The sequence below is a fragment of the Panthera pardus genome, unplaced genomic scaffold (genome assembly GCF_024362965.1).
Source record: "Panthera pardus isolate Hobbes unplaced genomic scaffold, ASM2436296v1 HiC_scaffold_12, whole genome shotgun sequence".
NCBI lineage: Eukaryota > Metazoa > Chordata > Mammalia > Carnivora > Felidae > Panthera > Panthera pardus.
The window spans coordinates 46,428,124-46,439,062 of NW_026526677.1; the positions used below are offsets into that span (position 1 = coordinate 46,428,124).

At 34.9% G+C, this 10,939-nt stretch overlaps 1 protein-coding gene and 1 long non-coding RNA gene across 9 annotated transcripts in view; one reads left to right on the forward strand and one right to left on the reverse strand.

The window, feature by feature from the left end:
* The window catches only part of PARVA (parvin alpha), a 191,641-nt gene that overhangs the window by 62,211 nt on the left and 118,491 nt on the right, over positions 1-10,939 (reverse strand). The gene's annotated exons all lie outside the window — the stretch shown is intronic.
* LOC109271152 (uncharacterized) overlaps positions 1-10,939 on the forward strand; it is an 82,140-nt gene that overhangs the window by 51,684 nt on the left and 19,517 nt on the right. The window lies entirely within an intron of this gene.

Genomic DNA, 10,939 nt, shown 5'->3' on the forward strand with positions numbered 1-10,939 from the left:
TAAACATTGGGGTACAGGTGCCCCTATGCATCAGCAATCCTGTATCCCTTGGGTAAATTCCTAGCAGTGCTATTGCTGGGTCATAGGGTAGATCTATTTTTAATTTTTTGAGGAACCTCCACACTGTTTTCCAGAGTGGCTGCACCAGTTTGCCTTCCCACCAACAGTTCAAGAGGGTTCCCATTTCTCCACATCCTCACCAGCATCTATAGTCTCCTGATTTGTTCATTTTAACCACTCTGGCATGAAGTGATATCTCAGTGTGGTTTTGATTTGTGTTTCCCTGATGAGGAGCAACGTTGAGTATCTTTTCATGTACCTGTTGGCCATCTGGATGTCTTCTTTAGAGAAGTGTCTATTCATGTCTTCTGCCCATTTCTTCACTGGATTATTTGTTTTTTGGGTGTGGATTTGGTGAGTTTTTTATAGATTTGGGATACTAGCCCTTTGTCTGATATGTCATTTGCAAATATCTTTTCCCATTCCATTGGTTTCTTTTAGTTTTGTTGATTGTTTCCTTTGCAGTGCGGAAGCTTTTTACCTTCATGAGGCCCCAATAGTTGGGACCTCATGAAAATCCTTGTCTTTTAAATGGATACAGTCAATTTATATTGACTGGGTTCATCAATATACTTGGATTCACTTGCATCAACTTATTTTCAACTTTCTAATATTCTGCTTTTCTGGTTCTTATCCACCCTTCCATCCTTGCCTTCTTCTGGAATAAGGTTTTTATCTCTCTCATTTCATTTTTTCCCCCATTACTAGTAGGGAGGTTATATACTTTGTTTACTATTTTAGTGGCCACCCTAAAAAATTTATCATGTGTATTTAACTTAATAGAGTATTAAGTTAATTAGTATCTTTATCCACATACTAAATAATACAGGATGTCAGCATACTTTGACTCTTCTCACGCTCTTCTTGACTTAAATGCTATAATTTGTCTGGGATTCTATCTTAATTTTTTAAATCAACAAATTAGAAATTATTGTGATTCTTTTATATTCATTTAATTATTGCTTCAATCTACCTACCTTGGTGATTTTTTATTATCATAGGCAAAGGATTTTCATTTTATTAAAAAAATTGTTTTGAGTACAGTTCAGACAATGTTCCATTAGTTTCAGGTGTACAACATACTGATTCAACATCTCTATACATTATGTTGTGCTCACCACAAGCATAGCTACCGTCTGTCATCATACAGAGCTATTATAATGTCACTGACTTTATTCCCTATACTCTACATTTTATTCCCATGACTTATTCATTCTATAAGCGGAAAGCTGTGTCTCCCATTCCCCTCTGTGCATTTTGTCTATCCTCTACCCCTTCCTTCTGGCAACCATAAGTTCTCTGTATTTTTAGGTATGATTCTGCTTTTTGTTTATTCATTTGTCATGTTTTTTTACATTCCACATGAATGAAATCATATGATATTTGGCTTTCTCAGTCTGACTTCTTTCACTTAGCATAATACCCTCTAGGCCCATCCATACTGTCACAAATAGCAAGATCTTATCATTTTCCATGGCTAATATGCCATTATATAAAAAATATAAATATAAATAATAAATATAAATGTGCCATTTCTTTCATTCATCTATCAGTAGATGCTTGGGTTGCTTCCATATCTTGGCTATTATAAGTAATGCTGCAATAAACATTGGGGTGCATATATCTTCAAAGTAGTGTTTTTGTTTTCTTTAGGTAAATAGTAGTGAAATTATTGGATGATAGCATATTTCTGTTTTTAATTAAAAAAAATATTTATTGAGAGAGAGAGCATGAATGGGGGAAGGACAAAGAGAGAGCATGAGGGGGAGAGAATCTTAAACAAGCTCTGTGCTCTCAGCACAGAGCCCCACATGGGACTCGATTCCACGAGCTGCGAGATCATGAACTAAGCCAAAATCAAGCGCTTGTCGCTTAACTGACTGAGCCACTCAGGTGCCCCTCTGTTTTTAATTTTTTGAGGAACCTCCAAACTGTTTTCCACAGTGGCTGCAGCAATTTGCATTCCCACCAACAGTGCACAAGGGTTCTCTTTCCTCTGTATCCTCACCAACACTTGTTATTTGTCTTTTTTATTTCAGTCATTCTCCCTGTTGTAAGATGATTTCTCATTGTGGTTTTTATTTGCATTTTCCTGATGTTGAGCATCTTTTCATGTGTCTGTTGACCATCTGTATGTCTTCTTTGGAAAAATGTCTTTTCAGGTCCTCTGCCCATTTTTAATTGAATTATTTGCTTTTTTGTCATTGAGTTGTAAAAGTTCTTTATATACTTTGGATATTAACCCCTCATCAGATATATCATGAAAATTTTTAAAATATTTTTGAGAGAGCGAGCGAGAGCGCAAATGGGGGAGGGGCAGAAGACAGGAAGACACAGAAACTGAAGCAGGCTTTAGGCTCTGAACTGTCAGCACAGAGACTGATGTGGGGCTTGAACCGACAAACTGTGACATCATGACCTGGGCTGAAGTTAAACATTTAACTGACTGATCCACCCAGGTGCCCCCAGATATATCATTTTTAACCTACCATTCAGTAGGTTGCCTTTTCATTTTTTTGATCATTTTTTTCACTGTGCAGAAGTTTTATTTTGATGTTTTTTATTTTTGTTTTCCTTACCTTAGGAGACATATCTAGAAAAATTTGCTATGGCCAGTGTCAAAGAAATTACTGCTTATGTTCTCTTCTAAGATTTTTATGGTTTCAGGTCTTATATGTAGGCCTTTAATCCATTTTGAGTTTATTTTTGTGTATGGTGTAAGATTTGTCACAGATTAATTGACTATGTAGGCATGGGTTTATTTCTGAGCTCTTTATTCTGCCCACCAAGGTGACTGTTGCTCATCATTTTTGTTGCATTTCAGATCTTTCTTTTGGGTTCATTTTTTTTTTTTTTTTTGGTCCCTGGAGTACATATCCTTCAGAGATTCCTTTTAGTGAGGATCTGTTGGAAGTAAACCCTCTCAATTCATGTTTGCTTAAAATGCCTTCACTTTCTCATTTTTTGAAACAGCTTTTTTTTTTTTTCCTGGATAACTTATAAGTTGACAATTTTTTTCCTGAATTCTGAAGATTTCATTTTCGTATCTTTAGACTATTATTGTTTTTGATGAAAGACAGCTTTCACTCTGTTGTTCTTTAATTGGTAATTTATTTTTAATCTCTGCTTGTAATAATTTGTCTTCAGGGTTCTTAGGTTTCATTATAAAGTACGTAGGTATAGATTTCTTGTTATTTATCCTATCTGGGAATCTGTGAGCTTCCTTAATCTGAGAATTCATATCTTTTATCCATTCTAGAAAATTCTCATTCATTCTGTCTTTAAATATTGCCTATGCTCCATTTTCCTTATCTTCTCCTGCTGGAATTCTAATTAGCCATATGTTGGATTTTCTTAGAAAAATCTTTGTCTTCTAATTCTTTCTTATTTTAGGTACTGTTGTCTCTCTTTATTGCATTCTGAGTAATTTCTTCAGTGCCAACTTCCAGTTCACAAATTCCTCTTTAGCTGTGTCTGATCCATTGAGGTTTCTAATTTAATTACATTTTTTTTTTTCATTTCCAGAAGTTCTGTTTGGTTCTCTTTCACATTGACTTGTCCAATTTTGATAGCTACTTTTTAAAAATCATTCTTTCAATAGTCTATTAAACTTTTATTTTGACATTAAACATATTTGATATTCCATAACTTATCAGTTGCTACTATATAGCATTTGTGGGATGAATTTACAGTTTCTTGTTCTGTTGATCTTTGCTCAAAGTGGCTTCTCATGTGTTTGATAATTTCTGATTTTTAGCCATTTTCTTTGGAATTTTGTCTCTGGGAGTTTTTTGTGGCCTGGGTTTAAAGTTCATTCCTCTAAAAGGACATATGTTTGCTTTTGTCTTGGGAAGCACTAATAATCTGGAATAACTTTTAACTACATCTTAATCTAGGGGCTTTTTTTTTGACAATATAGCAAACTTATTTTTTAATTGTTTCTATTTTTAATTGAAGTATAGTTGACATATTAGGTTCAGGTGAGCCATTGTGATTTAACAATTATGTACATTATGAAATGCTCATCATGATGAATGTACTTACCATCTGTCACTATATAAAGTTATTCCAGTATTATTAACTATATTCTCCATACTGTACCTTCAACCCTATGACTTATTTATTTTATAACTGGAAGTTTGTACCTCTTAATCCCCTTCAACTGTTTTTCTCATCCCCCAAGTCCCTCCTCTCTGGCAATCATCAGTTCTCTGTGTTTGTGATTCTGTTTTTGTTTTACTTTTTAGATTCCACATATAAGTGAAATTTATGGTAATGTCTTTCTCTTATTTCACTTAGCACAATACTCTTTAGGCCCATCTATGTTGTCCCAAATGGCAAGACCACATTCTTTTTATAGCTGAATAATACTCTATTATATATGTATGTATACACCCCATTTTCTTTATCCATTTACCCACTGATATGGCAACTTATGTTACTCCCATAACTTGGTTATTGTAACTGAAGTTGCAGTAAACAGCGAAGTGCATATATGTTTTCAAATTAGTGTTCACATTTTCTTTGGGTAAATATCCAGGAGTGGAATTATTGGATGATAGGTTATTTCTGATTTTTTGAGGATCCTCCATACTGTTGTTCACAGTGGCTGTACCACTTTACATTCCCACCATCAGTGCATGAGAGTTCCCTTTCTTCCGTATCCTGGCCAACACTTGTTATTTCTTGTGCGTGTGTGTGTGTGTGTGTGTGTGTGTGTGTGTTTTAGCCATTTCTTTCTTTCTTTTTTTTAATGTTTATTTATTTGAGAGAGAGAGAGAGAGAGAGAGTGAGCAGGGGAGGGACAGAGAGAGGGAGACACAGAATCTGAAGCAGGCTCCAGGCTCTGAGCTGTGAGCACAGAGCCTGACGTGGGGCTCAAACTCATGAACAGTGAGATCATGACCTGAGCTGAGGTTGGACGCTTAACCAACTGAGGCACCCAGGTGCCCCTGATTTTAGCCATTTCTGACAAGTGTAAGGTGAGATCTCTTTGTGGTTGTGATTTGCATTTCTCTGATGATTACTGATGTTGAGCACCTTTTCACGTGTCTGTAAGCTACCTGTATGTCTTTGGGAAAATGTCTATTCAGGTCTTCTGCTCATTTTTAAATCAGATTAATTATATTTTTTTGTGTTGAGTTGTAGAAGTTATTTATATATTTTGGATATTATCCCCTTATCAGATATGTCATTTGCAAATATCTTCTCCCACTCGGTAGGTTGCCTTTTGTTTCCTTTGCCTGAGGAGACATTTCCACAAAAATGTTGCTAAGGCTGATGTCAAAGAAATTACTATGTTTTTTAAAATTAAGTTTTTAATTTTACTTCTAGTATAGTTCACATGCTGTGTTATATTAGTTTCAGGTGTATAATACAGTGATTCAACAATTCTATACATTAGTCACTGCTCATCATGATAAGTGTACTCTTTAATCCCCATCAACTATTTCACCCAATCCCCCACCCACTTACCCTCTGGTAACCTTCAGTTTGTTCTCTACAGTTAAGAGTCTGTTTCTTGGTCTATTTCCTTTGTTCATTTGTTCCATTTCTTAAATTCCACATACTAATGAAATCATATGGTATTTGTCTTTCTCTGTCTAATTTAGCTAAGTACTGTTCTCTCTAGTTCTATCCATGTTGTTCCAAATGGCAAGATTTCATTCTTTTTTATGGTTGAATAATATTCCATTGTATATACATACCACATCTTCTTTATCCATTCATCTATCGGTGGACATTTGGGCTGCTTCCATAATTTGCCTATTGTAAATAATGCTGCAATAAACAAAGGCATGGAAGTGTCCCTTTGAATTAGTGTTTTTGTATCTTTTGGATAAATACCCAGCAGTGTGATTACTGGATCAAAGGGTAGTTCTATTTGTAACTTTTTGAGGAAGTTTTTCTACCAACAGTGTATGAGGGTTCCTATTCCTCCACATTCTCACCAACACTTGTTTGTTTGCTTGTCTGTTTTAGTGTTTATTTAAATTTCAGTGAGTTAACATACAGCGTAATATTCATTTCAGGTGTACAATTTAGTGATGCAACACTTACATTCAATACTGAGTGCTCCTCACAACAAAGGCACTCCTTTATCCTCATCACTTATTTAACCCATCCCTCCATCCACCTCCCCTCTGGTAACCATCAGTTTGTTCTCTATAATTAAGAATCTGTTTCTTGGTTTGCCTCTCTCTTTTTTTCCCTCTAATCATTTGTTTCATTCCTTAAATTCTACATATGAGTGAAATCATACGGTATTTGTCTTTCTCGGAGTTATTTCACTTAGCATTATACTTTCTAGCTCCATCCATGTTGCTGCAAATAGCAAATTTTCATTCTTTTTTATGGCTGAGTGACACTCTATTGGATATATATGCCACATCTTCTTTATCCACTCATCAATCAATGGATACTTGGGCTGCTTCCATATCTTGGCTATTGTGAATAATGCTACTATAAACATTGAGGTGCATGTATCCCTCTAAATTAGTGTTTTTGTATTCTTTGGGTATATACTCAGGAGTGCAACTGCTGGTTCATAGGGTAGTTCTATTTTTAACTTTTTGAGGAAACTCCATACTGTTTTTGAGAGTGGCCGTATCAGTTTGCACTCCCACCAACAGTGTATAAGGGTTCCTGTTTCTCCACATCCTTGCCAACAATTGTTGTTTCTTGTGTTTCTGATTTTAGCCATTCTAACAGGTGTGAGGTGATATTTCATTGTCGTTTTGATTTGCATTTCTCTGATAAATGATAATGAGCATGTTTTCATGTATCTGTTGGCCATGTGCATGTCTTCTATAGAGAAATGTTTGTGTCTTCTACCCATCTGTAAGTTGGATTATTATTATTTTGGGGGTGTGTGTGGAGTTGCTGAGTTCATTATATATTTTACATATCTTTACTTTGGATACAACCTTTTATCAGATATGTCATTTGCAAATATCTTCTCCCATTTTGTAGGTTGCCTTTTACTTTTGTTGATTGTTTCCTTCTCTGTACAAAGATTTTCATTTTGATGTAGTCCCAATCGTTTATTTTTGCTTTTGTTTCCCTTGCCTCAGGCAACCTATCAGATAAAAGTGACAATGACTGATGTCAGAGAAATTACTCCCTGTACTCTCTTCTAGAATTTTTATGGTTTCAAGTTTCATATTTAGGTCTTTAATCCATTTTGAGTTTATTTTTGTGTATGGAGTAAGAAAGTGGTCCAGTTTCATTCTTTTCCATGTTGTTGTGCAGTTTTCCCAAAACTATTTGTTGAAGAGACTGTCTTTTTCCCATTGGATATTGTTTCCTGCTTTGTTGAAGATTAACTGACCATGTATTTGTGGATCTATTTCTGAACTTTCTATTCTGTTCCATTGCTATGTATCTATTTTTGTGCCAGTGCCATACTGTTTTGGTTGCTGCAGCTTTGTAATATAACTTGAAATATGGAATTGTGATGTCTCCAATTGTGTTTTTCTTTTTCAAGATTGCTTCAGCTATTCTGGGTCTTTTGTACTTCCATGCACATTTTAGGATTGTTTGTTCTAATTTCTATGGAAAATGTTGGTATTTTGATAGGGATCACATTAAATCTATAGATTCTTTGGGTAGCATAGATATTTTAACAATATTTGTTCTTCCAATCCACAAGCATGGAATGTGTTTCCATTTCTTTGTGTCGTATTCAACTTCTTTCATCAATGTTTTATGGTTTTCAAAGAACAGGTCTTTCACCTCCTTGATTAAATTTATTCCTAGGTATTTTATTCTTTTTGGTGCAATTGTAAATGGGATTGTTTTCTTAATTTCTCTTTCTGTTGCTTCATTTTTAGTGTATGGAAATGCAACAGATTTCTGTGCATTGATTTTGTATCCTGTGACTTTATTAAATTTATTTATCAGTTCTGGTATCTTTCTGGTGGAGTTTTTAGGGGTTTCTATATATATAGTATCATGTTATCTGCAAATAGGGAAAATTTGACTTCTTTCTTGCCAGTTTGGATGCCTTTTATTTCTTTTTGTTTTCTGATTGCTATGGCTAGGACTTCTCGTACTGTGTTGAATACAAGTGGTGAGAATAAACATCTTTGTCTTGTTCCTGACCTTAGGGGAAAAGCTCTCAGTATTTCCCCACTGAGTATGTTTGCTTTTGTTTTTTTGTATAAGGCCTTTATTATGTTGAGGTATGTTTCCTCTAGATCCACTTTGTTGAGGGTTTTCATCATAGATGAATGGATGTTGTACTTTGGTCAAATATTTCTTCTGCTTCTATTGAAATGATCATATGGTTTTTATCCTTTCTTTTATTGATGGGATGTATCATACTGATTGATTTGCAAATATTGAACCACCCTTGCATCACTTGATCGCAGTGAATTATTTTTCTCATACATTGTTAGATTCAGTTTGCTAGTATTTTGTTGAGGATTTTGCATCTATGTTCATCAGAGATATTGACCTGCACTTCTCTCTCTCTCTCTCTCTCTCTCTCTCTCTCTCTCTTTTGTTGGTGTCTTTATCTGGTTTTGGTATCAGGGTAATGCTGGTCTCATAGAATGGATTTGGTAATTTTCCGTCCTCTTTTATTTTTTGGAATAGTTTGAGAAGAAAAAGTATTCACTCTTCTTTAAATGTTTGGTAGAATTGCCCATGAATCTATCCAGTCCTGGACTTTTGTTTGGAAGTTTTTTTATTACTAATTCAATTTCATTGCTAGTGATTAGTCTGTTCAAATTTTCTATTTCTTTCTGCTTCAGTTTTGGGAGGTTAAATGTTTCTAGGAATTTATCCATTTCTTCTAAATTGTCCAATTTGTTGACATAAATTTTCATAATATTCTCTTAAACTCCTTCGTATTTCTGGGCTGTCTTATTATTTCTCCTCCTTCATTTATGATTTTGTTTGAGTCCTTTCTTTCTTTTTCTCTTTTTGATGAGTCTGGCTAAAGGTTTATCAATTTTGTTGATAAAACTAGTTCCTGGTTTCATTGATTGGTTCTATTTTTTGTTTGTTTGCTTCAGTTTCAATATCATTTATTTCTACTCTAATCTTCAATATTTCCCTTTTACTGCTGATTTGGGGTTTCTTCTTTTTTTTTTTTTTCTAGCTCCTTTATATGTTAGGTTAGGTCATTTATTTAAATTTTTCTTGCTTTTGAGGTAGGCCTATATTATTGCATCTGAAACATTTTATACCACTGTGTTTTCATTTTCACTTTCCCATGTGATTTTTTATTTCATCTTTGATTTCTTGGTTGACCCATTCATTGTTTAGTAGCATGTTATTTAACCTCCATGTATTTGTGGTCTTTCCAGATTGTTTTCTTGTGGTTGCTTTCTAAGTCAGAAAAGATTTGTTGAGACTTCTTTTTTGGCCTAATTAATATGTGATCTATTCTAGAGAATGTTCCAGGTATACTTGAAAACAATGTGCATTCTGTGCTTTTGGGATGGAATGTTCTGAATATATTGGTTAAATCCATCTGGCCCAGGGTGTCATTCAAAGCTATTGTTTCCTTGTTGATTTTCTGTTTGGATGATCTGTCCATTGATGAGAGTGAGGTGTTAAAGTCTCCTATTATATTGTATTACTATTGATTACTTCCTTTATGTTCGTTACTGTTTTATGTATTTGGGTGCAAAATATTTACAATTTTTGTATCTTCTTGTTGGATTGTCCCCTTTATTGTTACATAATGTCTTTTTTTGTCTCTTGTGATAGTCTTTGTTATACAGTCTACTTTGGCCAATATGTATTGCTACCCTGGCTTTTTCTGACATCCATTTGCATGACAAATCTTTCTTCAACCCCTCACTTTCAATCTGCAGATGTCTTTAGGTCTTAAATGAGTCTCTTGTAGGGAGCATATAGATGGGTCCCTTTTAAAATTTGCTCTGTCGCCCTATATCTTTTGAGTGAAGCATTCAGTCTATTTACATTCAAAGTAATTATTGATAGAATGTTTTTATTATAATTTTGTTTGTGGTTATTTTTCTAGTTTTTCTTTGATCCTTTCTTGCTCTCTTTCATGGTTTATTGGCTTTCTTTACTGACATGGATTCCTTTTTCTTTATTCTTTGCATATTTATTACTGGTTTTTTATTCATGGTTACCTTTAGGTTTATATAACATCTTCTGCATATAGCAGTCTGTATTAAGTTGATGGTTGCTTAACTTTGGACACATTCTTTACTCCCCCACCCCCACTTTACATATATAGTGTCATATTTTACACCCTTTTGTGAATCCCTTGACTGATTTTTTTTTTTTAATTTTTTTTTTTTTTTTAACGTTTATTTATTTTTGAGACAGAGAGAGACAGAGCATGAACAGGGGAGGAGCAGAGAGAGAGGGAGACACAGAATCTGAAACAGGCTCCAGGCTCTGAGCTGTCAGCACAGAGCCCGACGCGGGGCTCGAACTCACGGACCGTGAGATCATGACCTGAGCCGAAGTCAGACGCTTAACCGACCGAGCCACCCAGGCGCCCCTCCCTTGACTGATTTTTACAGATATCCTTATTTTTACTGCTTTTATATTTCCTACTTTTCATACTCTCACGGTCTTCCCTTTCTACTCAAAGAGTACCCTTTAAAATTTTCTTACAGGGTTGGTTTAGTGGTCATGAACTCTTTTAGTTTTTGTTTTTCCAAGAACTCTTGGTCTCTCCTGTTCTGAATGATAGCCTTGCTGGATAGAGTATTCTTGGATGCAGATTGTTCCCTTTCAGCACTCTGAATGTATCATGCCACTCCCTTCTGGCCTGTAAAGTTTCTGCTGAAAAATCTGCTGATAGCCTTATGGGGCTTTCCCTGTATGTAACTGTCCTTTCTCTTGCTGCTTAAAAAATTTTTTTCCATATCACTACTTTTTGCCATTT